The following is a 22,184-nucleotide window of genomic DNA, read 5'->3' as shown; positions in this document are numbered from 1 at the left end:
TTTAATCTCAAAGAGATCTTCTGGTGTACAGTGAATTGCAGTCACAAGACTGGTTTGTATAAATTCCTTTAAAATTGTTATCAAATTTTCCACCGTATCGTATTCAATAAGATGTCTTGTCCTACCAAAGTTTATCACTGACTCATGTATGGTAAAACGTCCTTTACTCAGCAATATCTGCTGTTTAAACTGATTCAACGGTTTTTTTGTCTCCGGAATTTCCACATTATCTGAGCTTTCCGCAGAATGCTGCGTAGAACGATCCGATGAGTCATCAGATACCTGATTTAAATATTGCCTAGATAACGCATCCTCTCCTATATTCACTTTATCTGGCTTATAAATTATTTTTGGAGCATATTGCTCGATTATAGTGTGTCATCTTTTCATTTTAACATTAGGGTTTCTTGGAGAAACCGAAAAAGATAATGGCTGATGATCTGTGTGAATCTCCAGATCTGATACCCCATAAAGGTAATTTCTTAAAGTTTTTAATGCCCAAACTATGGCATAAAGCTCCTTTTCGTTTATCGCATAATTTCTTTCTGTTGAATTTAATGTTTTCGATATAAAAGTAATGGGCTCTCCTTCCTGACTTAATACTCCTCCCAATGCGTCATTTGAGGCATCTGTTGCCAATATAAATTTTTTTGTAAAATCCGACTGAGTTAGTTCGACTTGGTTTGCGAGTAATTTCTTTAATCTTTCAAAAGCCATAATTGCGTCCTGTTCTAATCTAACCTCGATTTTTTTAGACATGTGCTGTGACACATGTCCATTTTTCCCTGATAAATGCTTCGTCAATGGTTTCGCTATCGCTGCATAATCTTTAATAAATTTTCTATAATAACCTGTCATCCCCAGAAAACTAGGAAGTTGTCTCACTGTTTTAGGTAATGGATATCTAGAAATCGCTTCAGTCTTTTCCGGATCGGTTTTAATAATATTGTTAGCCACAATATACCCTAAAAATTCTACTTCCTTTCTGTAAAATTTCATTTTTTCCAATGAAATTTTCATACTTGCTTTCTTCAACGTATCAACAACCGTCCTTAAATGCTCCGTGTGCTCCGTAAATGTTTTGGAAAACACAGTGATATCATCTATATATACGTGACAAAATTTGCCAATGTAATCCCTAAGAACGTTATCCATAGCTCTTTGAAAAATACTAGGTGCATTTTTCAGTCCAAAAGGCATTCTTAGAAATTCATACTTGCCGTTATTAACTGAAAATGCTGTCTTTTCCACATCACTATCCTTCATCAAAATTTGATGAAATCCCGACTCAAGGTCAATTGTAGAAAAGTATTTAGAACCCCCAAATTAGACAGTATGACATTGCTGTCTGGAATTGGATATTTATCCGAAACTGTTACTTCATTTAATTTTTTGAAGTCCACAACCATCCTCAACTTTTGTGTACCATCTTCATTTATGCCTTTTTTTGGTACAACCCAGATGGGTGAATTGTATGGGCTTTTACTTGGATGAACCACACCATCTTATAACAAAACCCTGATCTCCTCATTAACAAAGCTATTTGCACATAGCGGATATTGATACTGCTTACTCCAAACCGGAGTATTAGTCGTAGTACGAATATCCGCTCTAACATCTGTCCTAAACGGTAAATTCATATCTATTCCAGAATGAATTTTCTTAATTTCCGATATTATTTCCTTTTCCATAACAATAAATTTATTTCACCCTTTCCTACTACAGGGTTTGTAATTATCTTCTGCATTGCCGGAACATACATCGGCTGGTGCTTCAAAGGATTCTTCCTCCAAAGTAATTGTACTCAACGCTCCCTTTTCACTACTTATCTTGTCGGATAATTCAACGGCTGGCTTTTCAGGATCTTCTCCCGAATTTTTTATATTCAAATTATTTTTATTAACGTGTTTTATTTTAAAACTTTCCGGAATTCTCTTCCGCTGGCGTCTCAGGATTTCTTTGTTCCGAGTGTTTTCCTCTTTATCTTCCTCTTCTTTCTTTTGCAGGTATTACCATCGGCTGGCACTTTAGAAGTCCTTGTCCCCAAAGTATTTTCATTTTCCAAATTTTCCTGTCGCTCGGATTCATTTCCCAAGCTAAATATTTCTGCTTCTTTATCGTTATTTATTATCAACCTCCTCTTTTCAAGATTAATTACCGCTTTTATATCTCTCAAGAACTTATATCCGATGAGGCTGCTCTTGTGCAAACCTCAGATTATTATTGAAGTTTCTTCTATGGTTATAATTATTTTGCCCATTATTTGTTGAAGGCGAAACATGGGTCAGCCTACCGAAATGTAAAGCAAAATTTGATGGCATATTGTTAGACCCCAATACTTGGGCCTTTTCCAAAGCGTTCGGCAGATCACTTGGTGACAATGAAAACAGGATATTTGATAAATTCCCATTCAATCCGGTTATAAATATGCATAAAGCATCTCGCCTATTCTTGGCATTAAGTTCCCTAGTGACTGAACTGTCAGTACCGTAGGTCAGATCGTTTTATTTATCAACAACGTTAATTTCTCGTTAACCTTATTATAATAATCAATTATTGAATTAGAGCCTTGTCTCAAAATGCTCATCTCTTGTTCAATAATGTGGGCTGGCCTCTTGTCGGCATATGCGAAATCTAATCGTGCCAAAATGGCATCAAAATTTAGCACTGTCCCATGATTTGATAGCAAATCATTAGCTTCCTGGGTAATTTTATTTCTTAATATCGTTAGTGCAGCGAAATACCTACGGCTGCCTCTAACGTATAAACTCATTGTGTTATTAGCGGATTCCCTCCAACTAACATATTTATTTTGCTTTCCCGTGAATTCTAGCAATGACTATATTATGTCTAAAGACTCCTCGCACTTTATTTGCTGGTTGATGATCTCAGGCTTGTACTCCACAATGGTAGCTGCCTGAGTCATCTCCTCGATTTGCCTGCGCAATTCCGCTACCTCTAATTTTAATGAATCCACACTTAAATATTTTTAGTAATTTTTTTTTTTTTTTTTTTTTTTAATAGCGTAAGTACAAGAATGAATCTCTAGTCACTAAATAGCATAAAAATTAATCTAAATTCACTGCCGTACTGCTGCTCTCACTGGTCCTGTAACATCAAATTTATATACAGCTTCCTTTTTTCCCTCTGCTCCTTTTTGAACTGCTCTTATTTAACGTTATGGTTGTATGTTTGTTTTGTTGTTGTTGTGATACGAGCAATTCAAGAATTAGATTTTTAAATTTGTTTTTCTTTTTGCACACTTTATTAAATTTATTTCTCCATGGAATTATTTTGCTGTTAGCTACTCACTTGTATTTTTCTTGTCAATTTTCAAATTTCAACCCACGAACTTCACATTAAAAGATTTAAGTATTCGAACAGCGATTCAACAGATGATTGAAGCTGTTTACTATTGTTAAAGTTTTTTTCAAACCACTTGTATGAGTTCACAATGGTAGTTAGTTAAAGTTTTGAAAACAATTTTTTGTTGTTTTACTTTTGTGTTTTTGGTTCTTTCTCGTCCAGTGACGATACTTGTTTAAGAAATTTTGTTGTTTAACTTTTGTATTTTTTTGTTCTTTCTCGTCCTTTGACGATACTTATTTAAAAAACTTTGTTGTTTAACTTTTGGGTTTTCTTTTGTTCTTTCTCGTCCTTTGACGATACTTATTTTTACAACGCGTGCCCCACGTTGGGCGCCAATTATCGTCCTCCTACTTTAGGAGGGGCTTTTAAAAAATAATAAGTATTTTGTATGGTTAGTTAGAGAATGTAACAATGACACCAAACTCAGAATCCAAACTGCCTTTATTTTCCACAATTCCTTTTATTTATAACTTAATTTAATATTTACAATATAAACGTTGCATCGGATTTGCCTTGGAAACCGATGCGTGTGAAATGGAATGTTTATTCAATGAAATGCCAGTGGCTTGAGAAATATAATATTTGTTTAGTCTGGTTACTGAAATGCCAGTGGCTTGAGAAATATAATCTTTGCTTAGTCTGCTTACCGAAATGCCAGCGGCTTGAGAAATGGAATATTTGTTTATGATTGCCATAAGGGCACTGTGGGAAGTGTACTGTTAATTTGCAGGCATTCCCAGACATGGTTTTGGCAGACAAGAGGTTCTACGTCAACGCAGACGTAGACCTCATACTTGGAGGAGACATATATCCCCTAATTATACTGAGCGGTCTGAAAAAGAATGTACTAAATACACTCTTGGCCCAAGAGACAGTGTTCGTTTGGATACTAACCGGTCGCATCGAAGCACCGAGTCCAACGAAGAGCATCATGTCATTCTACAAAGAGGTTGCGTTAGACAATCAATTAAAGGCTTTCTGTGAGGTAGAAAATATGCTCAAAAATAAAACGCTTAATGAAGAAAAAGGTCGACCCCAGCGGGTTAGGGGATCAGAATATACCCGCGGTAGGTATGCCTGTCGTAAGAGGCGACTAAAATACCAGATTCAAGGGGATGTGTAGCGCAACCTTTTAGGTTGCCAGCGCAATATATAGCTTCTCCAAACCCAATTGTCAACCTCACCTATCCGCGGTGAATCCTGTTTCACTAACAGACGAGGCTCTGGCGACCCCAGGCTCCTCATGGAACTTGGGGTAGGGAGGGAGGGAATGGCCTGAAGGTTTAATGTGGCCACATAAATCGTTCCCGAGATGTTCGGGCTAGCACCTTAATGGTGCTATGGTACCGGAGCGTACCGGATTTGTATCCGGCAAAGGACCATCACATCGATAACACTCCCCAAAGCCTTCGGGGAGCAACCTTATCGCTACAACAACAACAACAAGAAAAAGGTCGCTTCCTAAGGCCGTCGGTTCTATGTACCGGCACGACTCGGGATTTTTCCCGAACAAGGACTGCCATTTCAGAGCAACCCCATTTAATTTGTTACGTCCCTCCCACAAATTGTCATCTTCCCAGTAGCTCCTTGCAGCGGGACTGCTCCATATTCTCTTGCTCCGGGAATGTATCGAACCCAATCCGGGTCCGTCTCCTGACCCCGGTCCTGCGAAATGGTTTGGCTGCATCTGCCGGAAAAGAATCTTTTTAGTTTATTTTCACAAATTCTATGTTTACTTATATCTAGTGATTTGTATTGGTAATTTTAAATTCTATTATTTCTTATCCTGATCTAAACTCTATCAAAATAACAAAAAAAAAAGATACTGCAATTACTGCATGTAATATTCAAGTAAAAAAATTTAAATATATAACAAGAAAGTAAAATAACCCAAATAGGAACACCCTTTACTTAAGATCTCTATTTCTTGTTTATATTAAGAAATAGTTAAAACGCCCACCTAAATATGTGCATACGATAACATTCTAGGCAAAGAATCAATAAAAAAGAGAGATTACGACAATGATATATAAACATTACCATTCATTACATGTATATAATAATTCACTTACTCAGTAAAAATAGAAATAAAGAGCAAAAAAAACCCTATTCCATGCACTTATGTACTATTATATACTATTACCTCATGGAACTTTCAGTTCCGGTTTGTAATAGTAAAAATACGCATGCACATTTTTTCGAGATCTTGATAATTACTAAAAAAGAACGTTAAAAAAAAATAGAAAATAAAAAGTGAAAATAATCGCGAGCCGAGTGCGAAGTGCGCTTTTAGTGAAAATATTAGTTTATAAAAGAACAAGTGATTTAAAAATGAAGTTACAAAAGAAGAAAAAAAGGTGACACGTGTGTCATTTAGTTTCAAAAAGTGCGTGGAGGAAAATCCTCCTTTTACAAAAAAATAAGTCCAAACCGAAGAAAATAAAAAAAGGATTTATATGTTTTTTATTTAGGAAATGAAGTGAAAAAAAAAGAAATAACGAAAAAAAATTTTATGAAAAGAAAAATTATCAATATATAATGAAAATCGGAAAGATTCCGGTGTTCCCACGGATTGGGGTGTGCGAAAAAAATTCAGGAAAAGCAAATCAAGCTCACAAAAAAGTAAAAAAAAAAATTAGGCAAATACTTAGTACGTACCAAAAATATTGACATATATAAGCAAATAAAATGATATGTAGGTGTGTGCAAAAAAAAAAAAAGAAATGTGTGTGAAGTGGTTAATACATATGTGTCTGTGTTTTTGGGTAAGTTAAATATGTATAAAAGATGTGTATGCATAAAAAACAACTGAGAAAATCAACTAAAATTCAGAAAGGTATTTCATATACAAGGATTACAGGGAAATTCAAAAAATAAAAAAAAGGAAACCTATAATCTAAAAAAATTATTTTTAAACCAAAATGAAAACTAAAGTATATTCTCGGTCCCCTTCGAGGTGGTGTGATGTTGTCGTTGTTGCGGCGAATTGTACGAGGTGCTGAGTGTACTCGCTACCTCCTGGGCTCTTCTCACCACAGCCCTGCTAATTCAGCAATCCACACCAGCGACCGACTAAATATAACCCACCGCTATTAGTTGTCCGCGATATGATGTGATGATACGTAATATTATGATGTGATGATACGTAATATTAAGTGATGTTTGTGATGTGATGTCTTCTCTTTGCGTGCGTTTAGAGTTGTGTATTGGAAAATGATCTTTCACCTGTTAATAGCGTTGGTTGTGTTTGTGCTTACCGTGTATTGATGGTTGGATGTTGCTTTTACTATTTCCGTGTTTGTATGGTTTTGTATCACCAAGTGCGTAGAAATATATGGTCGTGGTGTTTTTAAATGTTGCGTGGTTATTGTTGGTGTGGTTTTTGTTAGTCGCTGGTGTGGTTGTGATCAGCTGGTGTGGTTGTTTCCGGGTGAATGGTATCTTGTTGTGTTGATGCTTATTTGTATTTGGGTGTTTGGTTGTGTATGCTGGAGGATGATATTTGGTGCTGCTGAGGTAGGTTGGTCCTTTGTTTGCGTGTATCGGTGTTGGTTTGAAATGCGTGGGGTTGTGAATATGGATGTATGCAATCTTTTGGTGTGGATGCAATTTTTCTTACTCTTTTTTTTTTTTTTTGCGGTTTGTTGTAGCTTTGAAGATTGCGAATCGGTGTGGTTTGATGTTGGTAGTTTGTGTGCCTCGCACCGTTGATACATGCGAATCTTGTGGTGATGGGGACTCTGCAAAGAAAAATAAAACAATAAAAATACAAAGCTGGGCATCACGTGGTGTAAAGCATTTATAGGCCATTTTCTGCGTGAAATTTAATGTTTGTCGGTCCAAAAATAAATCAGTTTTCTCTCAAAATCATTTTCCTTTAAAGAGCAGACAAACTATGAAGTTCACTTGAGAAAATTGCACTAAATTCAATACCACTTTTGGGATAGTCACTAAGGTAGATGTATTTACTTACCGTTGGTGGATTTTGGTGCCTAGCACCGACGATGCTGGTTGGTTTCCTTTGGGGATTCCTTCAACGTAAACTATGGATGAAAAAAGGGGAATGAGATAAATTATGCGGGCGTTTATGGAAGGTTATAGGCATGGGACTACTCTAGGGGATTTAGGTACACGGGAGTGGTAGTGGTACTTACCGTTGCTGGTAGTGCTGGATCTGTTGGTAGCAGGTGTACTGTTACCTTTGGATGCTGCACTTTTTCCTTACCGGTAGCTTACTCTTTCGCACTTTAAACTTTATAACTATAGACACTTTTTTTCTATTTTTTTGTATCTGCACTTTCACTTCACTCGCGTTGTAGATTCGACACCGTATTCAAGACTTTTTGATAGAAAAGAACGGGATGGTGGCCCTTTTATAGACAACTTTTTCCTATTGCCACTACCGTTTTCGGTTTACTGTCAACTCACGTTAGCCCAAAGTCACTCAAAGCTCCTGGAAGGCTTCCAACATGTAAGCTACAACGATTGGCTCTATATTCACACATATACACACATAATACGCAGTTGATTTGCAGACAATTGGCATTGTTCTTTGCAGAGACAGTGGTGCGCGTGCGCGTAGGCGCACAGGGGCGTGGGTTGTTAAAAGGCTGTCGTTACAGGCTCGCATCCGCCGATGATGCCTTCGGCATGGAGAGTGGGGGTAAAAAAGTTCATAACGCAGCCGCAAATTACTGCTTGTTTTGGCCCAACATGTGGCCTCGACCCACTCCCAATGCCGGGCTTGACAGAGTTGTACCCTTTATGCTCATATTAAAACATATAGACATCGGGACAACTATTCTACTATTAAAATCACTGGGTCTTAAAACTACTTATCTAAGGTATCACTGGTAAAGAAAATCTAAGTCTATATTGCAGGTTAGCCTAAATCTATATCACAGATTAATCTAAGTCTATATCACAGGTTAATCTTATTCTATATCACAGATCAATGTTATTAGGCGATAGTGTCCATCGTCGGTGGTAGAAAAAAGGAAAATTTAAATGTATAAATACTAAAATAATCACATAAATAAAAAAATAAATAAATAAATAAATCAATCAATAAATAAAAAAGATGGTTAATAAATACATGTTCAACTCGGATACTTAGTCAGAGTGTGTTATTGGTCTAGAAAATTTCTATCGTCATTAACAATAAATAACATAAAACATAATTTGAGAACAAGCTACACTTTACACTGGTTACAAGGACTACATAAAATATATATCTTAAGCCGCGAAAAGATCTTTTCCATGGTATACCCCTATTGCTTTCCCGCTAGCATCTCCTAACTCGTACATCGAGTTGCCAATGACCCTAAGTACAATGCACTTAACATGCTTTGGTGCAAGTTTTGCGTTGAAATTATCTACTTTTGAACTTTGTTTGCAATTGCGGCGGTATACTGTTTGCCCTACTTTAAAAACAACATCTCTACTTCTGAGGTCATACGTCCTTTTACTTTGTTACGTGCGGTATTTTTGCCAGGCGGACGCATGCTCTCCCGATTGCCTCACCATCATGTTGCATGCCCCAGTCGTCGCGCAGGTATGCTTGCTTTTAGCTCGAGCTAGCTCGCCGGACTACGGGGTGGTTCTTGCGACTCTGAGCCATACCAACCGCACCATACAAGGAAAAAAAAATACATACCTGATACTCTCCATGTTCACTCTAGGGATACCATGCTGCCCGGGACAACCCCTCTTGGCCAGAGATGGCGATTGGCCAGCCGTTCACAACCCACCCTTCCATGGTCGGCAATGGCTAATGATATTGCTGCCGACCCCAATATGAACGCCCGTATCTGCCCCCTTAAAATTCACCTCCCCTTACTGTCCACATGTCCGTCCGTCTCCCCCACATCTAAAAGAATATCGTCACCAAATCTGCAAAATTAACAATTCATGTTTATTATATTAATATGTTATATAAATACGTATGCAATCATATGTAGCCATGATTGCGAGACAAAAATTCACAACTAATTAACCTTAAAAATTATGTACCTAAATATCCCATCCCTTGCCCATGACCCTGCATGCGTGCATATATATATATACTTGGGGTATGTATGGTGCGGGATCTATGGCAATACTAGCCGCTCTTTATACGAGTCTTGATACGCACCTTAACTGGTGCAACCGACACCTATTCCCCACGCCCTCCACCTTATACATAGGTCATGCACTTGGGTGCCTTACCGTCAGGCACCACCTCTATTTCGTCGGAATCTTACGTTCTACAATATAAATTTAATCTGAGGTCTAATTCAGTTCAGTCTGTTATTATATTCTATGAGCTACTCGGCTTATATAAATCTTCGACCGGTTCATCCGGGTTTAGCTTAGGTGTACATAAATGCTTAACATATCAACTACTTTGACCTAAGAGTATATAAACGTTTGATTCCTAGCTCCTGTACTTATTCTCGATTACTCTCTCTCGGACCCCTTCCTATAATGGTTATTCACTCAGACTTGAATTATGAATGGGTATTTCGAGGACAAACCTACGTTATTTGCGGTGCTACCAAACACTCCCCGAAATTCACCACCAAATATATGGCTGTGTACAAATGTATATGTGTTTCTACCCGTTACTAAATATATGCTTAAACTAGGAAAACCTGTAACCCGTCCGACCAGAGTACTGCTTTATTAATTGGATGTAGTCCTGCATCTATATTGTGCTCAGACGAATGCTACTGAGGCTTCCTTAAGTGGTTGTGCCGCTTTTGTGTATAGCCCTAGATGCCCGGTGGTGTTACGCTCTTATTTCGGTCCGGATAGGCGACCCTTTGCCTCCCGCCTTTTCGCCCAACAATGTACTCGTAGGTGCCGTGGTTGATTCACCAACCGCGTGGCCCGATCGTCCTGGCGACACGGCGGCTGTTTCGCGCGGCTGGGACAGACTGCAGCTATGGGGACAAGATATTAATTCACTACCCCCGTATTATTTACACTACCTTACCTCTTTCCAACGCCGCTGACGAATGTCGCACACTCTACAAAAATGTAAGTGTTGATGCAGGATGGCACAAAAAAAAAATTGCAGTGCCGACACGTATAGGCCGTGCTGAAGACGGTGGAATCTGCCCCCAAGCAATTGCCAAACTCAGTGGCCAGTCGGGCGATGTGACACTTATTTTGCGATCACTAGGTCGCTTCCAAACCGTAAGTGGTGACCCGATAAACTTTGGTGGGAAGAAATTTTCCTGGTTTTGTTCGTTCTTGTATTGAGCGTGTGTGTTCGCCTCCGCTGCTGTCGATTAAAAGGGAAGTTGGCCGCGGAAATTGCGCCGATAAGCGTGCAACTGACGTTTGTCATTTGCTGACATGACACGGACATGAGGTTGCCAGACTTATGTCCCGATCCGTCGCACAGGGTGACCGCAACAGGGCGAGCGCTGCTGCCGGCTCCGCTTGGCTAAGCGTTCGAAGGGCTGGTCGCCTTATCTCCGTTCTCTTATCGCCGTATGTCTTTGGCGTGGTTAACCCCTACGGAATGACCTGCTACGTCGCCCAGCTCATATAATGCGTTCCCCCTGACTACTAGCACCGTGGATCGAAGATACTTTGGAGCCAGCTTAGCATTAAATCCATCCGCCGCGTTGCTGAGCTTGAAGTTCCTCCTATACACAATGTCCCCTTCCCGATATTTAACTGGCCTAGCTCGTGTGTTGTACGTCTGTTGTCCTTTTCTGTATGCCTCCTCCAAATTGCGGATCAGTCTCTCCCGCATGAGCCATGAACGATCATCTCTGTGTAGGATCTCCATATCGCTCTCTCTCAAGGCCCCCAATCGCCGAAGAATTTCGTAGGTGCAGCCATGTTGGACCATTGTCTGGCCAAAAACCGCCTTGTATGGCTCGATACCGATGGCCTCGTGTACGGCGCTTCGTAATGCGAAGGCTGCATGGGAAACGTGCTGGTCCCATCTGGACTGACTGCCTCCGGCGATGTATGATCTTATCATGGCCAGTAACGACCGGTTAACTCTTTCGGACGCGTTCGACTGTGGGGCATATGCGGCCGTCTTGACATGGTTTACACCGTAGGTTTTGAGGAACCCTGCGAACGAGTCGGCGACAAATTGCCTCCCATTATCGGAATGCAGGGTCTCAGGCACTCCGAACACATGAAAAACCTCTTCTTCTAAATATTTGATCACCTCCGACGCCGTGGCCTGTCGCATTGGCTTAATAAATATAAACTTAGTTAAATGATCGAGTACTACGAACACCACCGTGTTTCCAGTCTGAGATCGTGGATAAGGTCCACAAAAGTCCACGTAAAGCCGTTGAAAGGGTCTTTCGGACTGAAATCGATTTACCATAGGTGGTCTTTGAGATAGATTCGGGGCTTTCGAGCATTTGCAGACCTCACAGCGCGCTACAAAGTTACGGACTGCCCCCACCATGCCAGGCCAGAAATATTTGGAGCTCAGCCTATGCAACGTTTTTGCTATACCGCCGTGACCGGCCGACCGATCGTCGTGTGCCTTTTCGATGAGTCCTAACGTAAGTCCCTCCGGTATCCATATCCTCCATGCAGACTCCTCTATCTCTTCTGCGCACCTCGGGTGGATTCTCTTATACACCAGGCCGTCCACCATCCGTAAATCAGGTAGTCGTTCAGCATTCTGCTCCACGTGTCGTTTCAGCGCTTCATACGTTTCGCTTGAAAACTCTGGTGACGCGACATTGACCTTCATTGTGCGGTCCGGCTCGTCAATCTGCGCCATGTGCATTCGGCTCAAGGTATCGGGAACGACATTCTGCGCCCCCTTCCTATGCTCCACCTCAAAATTGAATGCTTGAAGTTTCAAACTCCATCTGGCCAAACGTCCGGAAAGGTCTTTCTGACCAATGAGCCACTTTAGACTCATGTGATCTGTGATGATGGTAAATGGTAACCCTTCTACATACGCGCGAAACTTTTTCACACTCACCACTGCGGCAAGGCATTCCAATTCCGTTATAGTATAGTTGCGCTGAGCCGAATTTAATTTTTGCGACATGAATGCAATGGGTCGCTCATTTCCTTCGTTGTCCCGCTGGAATAGGACGCTCCCGATACCCTGAGTCGACGCATCACACTGTATATAAAAGTGCTTAGAAAAATCTGGGTTCACTAGCACGTCGGTGGATGTGAGGGCTTCTTTCAGCTTGTCGAACGCTGCAGTTGCTTCTTCAGACATGACGAACGTCTTCGATTTACGTAGGCACTCAGTCATGGGTGCCGCAATTGTAGAAAAGTTTGGTATAAAACGCCTATACCACCCGCACATGCCCAGAAATCTCCGAAGCTGTTTTATGGTTACTGGTACTGGGAATTCGACTATGGACCGAACTTTTTCGGGGTCGGTCTTCAGCTCACCTTGTCCAACAACAAGCCCTAGATATTTTAATTCTTTCTGGCAAAACTTTGACTTCTTTAGATTTATGGTTAAGCCAGCGTTAGCGAGACACTCTGCCACTTCCGCCAGGTGAACTATGTGAGACTGAAAATCCGGAGAGCAAACCAACAGGTCGTCGATATACACGAAAACATTTTCCCTTAGGCGCGCCGGTATAACTTTGTCCATCAGTCTGCATAGTCGCTGCGGTGCATTGCACAAGCCGAATGGCATTACCTTAAATTGGTAAAGCGGCCGCCCTGGAACTGTGAACGCGGTCTTTTCTCTAGAGGATTGCTCTAGCGGAATCTGCCAGAAGGCGTCTTTGAGATCAATCCCCGATATAAAATGTGTTTCTCACAGCCGTGCTAGGATCCCTTCCACATGTGGAGTTGGGTATGCGTCTTTCTTGGTGCGTTCATTAAGCTTCCTCATATCCACTAAAACAATCGGCGAACTCCAAGCACTGTTGCTCTCTTCGATTACATCTAGTTCCAGCATACGGTCGATTTCTTCGTATGCGTACTTTTGTTTAACTGGCGACATGGTGTAGTGGCGTTGTTTAATCGGTATTGTTTCATCTGATACTTCGATCGTGTGCTCAATGAGGTGCGTTCTCCCAAGTCCTAATTCAGCGAATGATGGGAAAAGCTTTTTGATGCGCTCCAGTTCTCGGCATTGGTCGACTGACAACTCAAGTTGTCCCTGGGTATCCAGTTCTGAGATCACCATCGGTGCCACTCCGAAGGCGTCCCAGAAGTCGATACCCAGATACAGTTCTTGCTTCAGACTCGGGACCAAATAGAGCGTAATTGCCTTAGTTTTGCCTCTCCACGTTACGGTCACGTCAATCTTGCCCACGACTGCTTGTGTTTTCCCATCCGCTGTTTTCAATCGCTCATTCAACTTGTGCATCTTATTCCCCATTTTTTCCTCCCAAACGCGCGCCACTGACCCCAGACAGCTTATGGACGCGCCGCTATCCAGCAACCCTTGCATTCGGATTCCCTCGATGTCCACTTGGGTGTATGGCCGATTATCAACCGAGTCGCAAATAACCGATTCCTCTATTGACCGCGTTTCACTTCGCCGCTTCCGTGCACGCCGGCGTAACTCCGCAATCTTCCGCCACTTCCTACATGGCCCTCGTTCCGTATTCGCCTTCGCCGCGCTTAGCTCCCTATTCTTGGCTTCCATGTCCTTTGAGTCTCCAAAAATTCTTTTCCGCGCCGCGTCATATCGGGCTTGTCGCTCCTGCAGCGTTAGGTGTGGTATCGGTCCGCGCACTGGCTTCGTTTGTCTATTTGTCAAAAATTGGTTTGACTGATTGCCAGAATGTCGTTCGTCTTGGTTGGTTAGATCCGGTATGTCAAAATTGGTTAGTTCTCCCGGGTCTGTTGACGTTGGCAGGACTCCCCGGTTTTCCCGCCACCCTCTAAGTTTTTCGGTTGGCATTCTGCACATAACTGCCTACTGGGTTGATTACATTTATAGCATATCATGCTGTGTAATCGCCCATCACAGCTAACCGCGTCGCCCTTCCTTACCGTCGGGCCTTCCCGCTTCGTGCCCCCGTCTCCCATGGATTCCCTTCGCGCCGGCTTATCCCTCGCTGGTCGGTGGAAAGCCTCTAATGTTTCCTGCGGATCTTCACTTTGATCGCCCTCCAGTTCATCCACCGCCTTCCTGCGCTGAGGCTTGACTTCGAATTCGGCTAGATGTTTTTCCGCTCTGCGACACTCTTTTCGCAGCTCTTCCAGTGACGTAATTTGGCAGCGAAATATTAGATTTTTGATTCGGGGTCTTAAATTCCTGCGCATGAGGTTCACTAGACTCAACTCCGGAAGCCGCGTCCTCATGGTAAGCTCTAGACCTCGGACTTCAGCGTAGTACTCCTCGAACTTTTCATTATATCCTTGCTTACGTTCGTTCATAGCTTGGCGGATCTCTTCGTCGCAGTTCGCCCGGCGGAAGTGCTCTACCATCGCTGCTCGAAACGCTTGAAAATCGACCACGCAGTCGTCTGGGTGCTCCTCGGTATACAACCAATACCACTCCTGCGCTTGACCCTCGAGCAGTAAGTGGAAATTGGCATACAAATCTTGCGACGATATACAGTGCTTTCTCCGCAGGGTGTCCACGCGAAATAAGAATCGCTCGATTGGAATCGCCTTGGACCCACGATCGAACTTTATATGCCAGTCGCGTATCGCTTTTGTCGCGCCCCTTTCATACCGCGCGCCGCCCGATTCCCCCCGTCGCTCTGCTGCTCCTAACACTAATTTGTGATTCGCGCTTCCTCTGCGCTCGCTCCTTGTCTGATCCATTTCGTTTGCGCTCGTATTCCGCCTCCTCTCGCCAGGCGTCGCGTCCAGCAACCAGTCCCCGCTCTGCATCCCTTAGCGCGCGTGCGCGTCTGTGTCTTCTAACACCGAGAGTCTTCCCGCCAGGCTGCTCATTTCCTTTTTCAGCGTACGCACCAAACTTTTGACCGCCTCCGTGGTAGAGCGGCTTACCTCTAATTGATGTTGCACAAACATCAATTCGAACTTTTCCATGAAATCGTCGCTTAGACCGCTGGTTGCCGCTACTTTGGGAATGTGCGCGTCAATTGTTCCGGCCTCTGGTGACTGCGATCCTGATTGGGGCGCGTCCGCCTCTTTGTCATCGCTATCGTCGTTCTCGTCGCCATGGTTCCCGCGGTCATGGTTACGCGGTTCGTGCAGGTTCGCGTTTCCCTCTTCGTTGCGTTCACCATCGCGACTGTGTCTGTCGTCATTGTCGTCGGCTTGTTGCTCCGCGTTCTGCTGGCCAACGTGGCCTTCTCCTGGTGACATATTGGAATCGTTGTCTTCGCCGTCCGCGGTCTTCTTTCCGCTTCTAAGTCCGTGCCTTTTGGGTGGTTCAGACATCTACCACGTTACACAGATTCCGGAATAAATCAAGTTTTGCTACAACTGATTATCGAAGATGCGCGCGCGTCTAGCTATCGAGCGCTGTGTTAGAAATTGCTTCTTAACGTGTCACCGAAGACCGTAGTTGATCCAACTGCGACCGCAACCTTTGACGCTCGAAGATCCCTGACCCTCAACTCCGAGCGTCCGCACCCGATTCTATTAACCCGCGGTTCTAGCGCGTTCCAAGGTATCACTACACCCCGTAAGCTGCGTAAGCACTAGATGAAATGTGTGAACTGGTGTTATGTTCCTAGCTGTCTTATCCTCGGATAGTCGAGGGATAATACTGACGATGCGTACGCCAATGCTAATCAAACCGACTCGCAGTCGGGTAAGTCAAAATATGTCTTATAAAAAGGTAACAAAAAAATTTCGTTATTCGTTTACGATTCGCCAAGCTTCACTTCCGAGAGTGATAAAAAAAATGTATACCCAATGGCGTTCAGCCTAGCTCGGCATCAAATCGGATAATCAAAAAACCAAAAAAAAAAAAATCCAGAATCTCACAATAATTTCCTGCTTCCGAGACGTTAGGCCTTGTCGAAAATATGGAAAAAATTTAAATAGACGTGGTTTATAGAAGTGGTTAAATGTAACACCTACATATGATTAGATGAATCAAACGCAACTGATTAAATAAAAAAAATGATAATAAACATCGTGACTCATCTAGTAGATGTGGGGTCTGTCCACCCTAATGTCGTCCGTTGATGTCTGTCCCCCCCTAAAGTGACTCTGTCAACCCCTTTCTCGGCTGCTAGCACAATCAGATGGCTTCTAAATGACCAACTGAGATACCTAATCAGCTCACCCCAAACCAATTAAAATCCCGCCCGAACACTTTCGTCTACTACTTCTCGATTGGCAAAACGAGCTGCCCGGAATGGGACTCCTGGTGAGTGGTATTTGTCCTCTGACCCTACTGCCCAGTACCTACAACGCCCAAGACAAGCTGCCCGGTAACAGAACACCATTCATCATACCCCCCGACATTGGCACTATTGACCGGCTATACCCAAGCCTGATCAAGATCCCAATGCATCGCATTATAAAAAAAATCTAAATTGAACCAATTGTAGTTATTAATTCCCCCAAAATATACCTGAAATCCTGGGGCGAAACCCATTCAAATCCCTTGGGCAAACCTCTATACCCCCAGAGTGTGTCCGACAAAAAAAAAAACTCTATTTAAAGCCCACAAGGCTGTGGGCCCCAAGTTCGGGCGCCATTTTCTGTTACGTGCGGTATTTTTGCCAGGCGGACGCATGCTCTCCCGATTGCCTCACCATCATGTTGCATGCCCCAGTCGTCGCGCAGGTATGCTTGCTTTTAGCTCGAGCTAGCTCGCCGGACTACGGGGTGGTTCTTGCGACTCTGAGCCATACCAACCGCACCATACAAGGAAAAAAAAATACATACCTGATACTCTCCATGTTCACTCTAGGGATACCACGCTGCCCGGGACAACCCCTCTTGGCCAGAGATGGCGATTGGCCAGCCGTTCACAACCCACCCTTCCATGGTCGGCAATGGCTAATGATATTGCTGCCGACCCCAATATGAACGCCCGTATCTGCCCCCTTAAAATTCACCTCCCCTTACTGTCCACATGTCCGTCCGTCTCCCCCACATCTAAAAGAATATCGTCACCAAATCTGCAAAATTAACAATTCATGTTTATTATATTAATATGTTATATAAATACGTATGCAATCATATGTAGCCATGATTGCGAGACAAAAATTCACAACTAATTAACCTTAAAAATTATGTACCTAAATATCCCATCCCTTGCCCATGACCCTGCATGCGTGCATATATATATATACTTGGGGTATGTATGGTGTGGGATCTATGGCAATACTAGCCGCTCTTTATACGAGTCTTGATACGCACCTTAACTGGTGCAACCGACACCTATTCCCCACGCCCTCCACCTTATACATAGGTCATGCACTTGGGTGCCTTACCGTCAGGCACCACCTCTATTTCGTCGGAATCTTACGTTCTACAATATAAATTTAATCTGAGGTCTAATTCAGTTCAGTCTGTTATTATATTCTATGAGCTACTCGGCTTATATAAATCTTCGACCGGTTCATCCGGGTTTAGCTTAGGTGTACATAAATGCTTAACATATCAACTACTTTGACCTAAGAGTATATAAACGTTTGATTCCTAGCTCCTGTACTTATTCTCGATTGTTTATATTTGATTCAATTCAATTTTCATTTCTGGTTATATGGGTTATCCACAAACTTACAAACGTATATATATGATACCAACATTTGGCGTTATCGGGATCTTCTGCTGAGTGCAGTCACTGTCAGGAATACAAGCGAACGTCGGTTCGCCCTCCCCAAGAAAAAAAACACAACGCAAAAGAAACCGGAACGGGTTAGGTTCCTCTAGGAGAACATCCGCCGAATAGATCAAATTCCCACCCAGTCCTACAAGACGTCTTGTATCAGGGAATACTCTCAGGGTAATTGGATAACGCCGCGGTGGCGAATTATTACTCTCTCTCGGACCCCTTCCTATAATGGTTATTCACTCAGACTTGAATTTTGAATGGGTATTTCGAGGACAAACCTACGTTATTTGCGGTGCTACCAAACACTCCCCGAAATTCACCACCAAATATATGGCTGTGTACAAACGTATATGTGTTTCTACCCGTTACTAAATATATGCTTAAACTAGGAAAACCTGTAACCCGTCCGACCAGAGTACTGCTTTATTAATTGGATGTAGTCCTGCATCTATATTGTGCTCAGACGAATGCTACTGAGGCTTCCTTAAGTGGTTGTGCCGCTTTTGTGTATGGCCCTAGATGCCCGGTGGTGTTACGCTCTTATTTCGGTCCGGATAGGCGACCCTTTGCCTCCCGCCTTTTCGCCCAACAATGTACTCGTAGGTGCCGTGGTTGATTCACCAACCGCGTGGCCCGATCGTCCTGGCGACACGGCGGCTGTTTCGCGCGGCTGGGACAGACTGCAGCTATGGGGACAAGATATTAATTCACTACCCCCGTATTATTTACACTACCTTACCTCTTTCCAACGCCGCTGACGAAATGTCGCACACTCTACAAAAATGTAGGTGTTGATGCAGGATGGCACAAAAAAAAAATTGCAGTGCCGACACGTATAGGCCGTGCTGAAGACGGTAGAATCTGCCCCCAAGCAATTGCCAAACTCAGTGGCCAGTCGGGCGATGTGATACTTATTTTGCGATCACTAGGTCGCTTCCAAACCGTAAGTGGTGACCCGATAAACTTTGGTGGGAAGAAATTTTCCTGGTTTTGTTCGTTCTTGTATTGGGCGTGTGTGTTCGCCTCCGCTGCTGTCGATTAAAAGGGAAGTTGGCCGCGGAAATTGCGCCGATAAGCGTGCAACTGACGTTTGTCATTTGCTGACATGACACGGACATGAGGTTGCCAGACTTATGTCCCGATCCGTCGCACAGGGTGACCGCAACAACTTCTTTCGTGTGCCAATTCGAGTTCCTTCATGACCTTTTCCCTGAGTATGTGCATTTTATATTCTGTTGTCTCTACTTCGACGTCAGTATCTTTCAAGGCACTCAATTTCCTGCATAATTCGTATGACGCGCCGTGTTGCATCATCGGGATTCCAAACACAGCTGCATATGGCGATGTACTTATTGCCGTATGTACGACACTGCGAAGGCAAATGCTGCGTCGCTTACAGTTCTATCCCAATTCTTTTGGTTTCCTTTAATGTATGACCGGATGATTTGCAACACGGAGCGGTTTATTCTTTTTGCGGCATTCCTTTGTGGCGAGTAAAATGCTGTCTTTATTTGCGTCGTACTATACTTCTTCAATAAGGAAGTAAAAATAGTTGACGTAAATTGCTTTCCGTTGTCTGAATGCACATACTAAGGTACTCCGAAAATATGGTACACGTCTCTCTTTAAATATTTCACGACTTCGGCAGAGGTGGCTTATCGCATTGGCATTTTGAACAATGATCTAAACATGCAAATATATAAACATTACCATCACAAATACGTGGGTATGGACCCATGAAATCGACGAACAAACTTTGAAAAGGCCTTTCAATTAGGTGCTGTTTTCCCATTGTTGGTTTGTGAAAAACATTTTAAGTTTTGTTTCCTTTGCATATTTCGCATGCTTTAACGAGTGTGTGTACGTCTGTAACCATACCGGGCCAATAACATCTTTCTCGGATACGTGACAGGGCCTTGTGGATTTCACCGTGTCCAGCTGAAGGCGATCCATGTGCTGTTTCTACCCAACTCCTTCGCAGCTCAGTTGGAACCCAGAGTTTCCAGGCATGGTCTTCATGTAGTTTGTCTCCCCTGTTAAATTGTGTTCGTCTGTACACTTAGCCGTCTGAAACGCAAAGTTCCAGTAGTCTGTTTTTATTCTCCGTTATTGTCTTTTGCAGTTCGACGTATTCAGTCGACTTAAAGGCTTCCGAGTTAATGTCGATGTCCAGTCTTCTGTCATTCATCCATGCCCATTCGTGAAAGAGCATCAGGCACTACGTTTTGGGTCCCCTTACGGTGTTCTATCTTGAAATCATATGACTGTAGTTTCAGGCTCCATCTAGCTAATCGACCTGAAAGATCTTTTTGAATAATGAGCCATTTCAAGCTAGCGTTATCTGTTATCACCGTAAAAGGTAGACCCTCCACGTATGACCTGAACCTCTTTATGCTGATTACAGCAGCGTAGCATTCCAGCTCCGTAATACTGTAGTTGCGTTGTGCTTTATTAAGTTTAGCTGACACATACGCTATCGGTCGTTCGTTGTTTTGGTCGTCCAGTTGGAATATTACTCCACCCACCCCGTCTGTCGACGCGTCACACTGTATATAAAAATGTCTGTTGAAGTTGGAGTGAGTCAGTACTGGTGCCGATATCAGGATCTGTTTTAGGCTGTTAAACGCCGCCTTTGCATCCTCGGTCATTGCAAACTTCTTTATGTTTTCTTTCGTCAGTCTGTCGTGTAGTGGTGCAGCAATCGTGGCATAGTCCTGTATAAATCGTCTATACCATCCCGTCATCCCCAGGAACCTTCTAAGCTGTTTCGGAGTTCGTGGCTCCGGAAAGTCTCGCATCACCGCTATTTTACTATCGTCTGTACGGATGCATCGTTCCCCGACCACGTATCCGAGATAGCGCCCTTCCTTGTAACAAAATTTGCTCTTCTCAACGTTGATCGTCAATTTCGCATCACGAAGACATTTAGCTACAACAGATAACAAATATAAATGAGACGAAAAATCTTCTGAACAATCAAGTAAATCGTCTAGATACACAAACACTGATTCACGAAGGGAAGCGGGTATCACCTTGTCCATTAGTCGGCACTTGCGCTGTGCAGCGTTGCACAGTCCGAACGGCATTACCGTAAACTGGTACAAAGGTCTACCAGGCACTGTGAAAGCCGTCTTTTCTCTTGATTTCTTCTCTAATAGTATCTGCCAAAACGCGTCTTTTAAGTCGATGGCAGATATATAGCGGGTATTTTTTAATTGACTTAAAATACCATCTATGTGTGGGAGTGGGTAGGCGTCTTTTATGGTGCGATCATTAATTTTCGGGTATCGAGGCACAGTCTGTTCAAGGGACACAGGCGAGATTCAGCAGCTGTTGCTTTCTTCTATTACTCCCATATCTAGCATGCGATCGAGCTCGTTAAATATTAATTTCTGTATTGCGGGTGAAATAGGATAATGACTTTGCTTCACGGGTAGGTGTTCATCATTGACTTCAATAATGTGTTCCTCCATGTTGGTTTTTCCCAGTCCCAGAACAGCAAACGACGGAAACTGTGCCTTGATGCCCTCTAACGATTTGTTTTCCTCGGGACTTAGCGTATGTTACACCGCATCAAAACACAGATCACCTTCGGCGGGTGCAAGTTCTGATACGACAGCACTTTTAGACGTGTCACTACGTCCCCTACTAACAACACTAAGTTCAAAAGCCTGCCAAAAATCAACACCTAGGTAGACCTCCTGCTGTAGACCAGGGACAATCAAGAACTCCAGATCCCGAGTCATACCATCCCACACAACTGGCAATGTAATAACCCCTTGCACGGGTGTTCCCCCCGTGGTGAAATTACTTGACATTAAATTGAAAAATAGCTTTTTCCACACCACCCGGGAGGCCCCCGTTGGGGCGCTACCGAAGTTGGTTTTGTGTGCTCGGTTCCCCAGTAGGCCTATATCCCCCATGTATATATATCGCCCATTTACTTCAATAGTGTCATAATTCAAAAACACGAACTTTTAGTTAAAAACGAAGAAATGTGCTTAAGGAATTTGGCCTATTTCACGCCACCCGTTAGGTATGCAATTGGCGCTTTACCGAGTTTAATTTTGTATAATTACATATGTAGTATGTACATAAGTGTGACACAAAACGAAAATTTCGAATAGAATAGAGGATAACT

Source organism: Eurosta solidaginis, chromosome X, assembly GCF_040869045.1.
Source record: "Eurosta solidaginis isolate ZX-2024a chromosome X, ASM4086904v1, whole genome shotgun sequence".
NCBI classification, from domain to species: domain Eukaryota; kingdom Metazoa; phylum Arthropoda; class Insecta; order Diptera; family Tephritidae; genus Eurosta; species Eurosta solidaginis.
The sequence above is the reverse complement of the archived record's forward strand: the minus strand, read 5'-3'. Positions refer to the sequence as shown.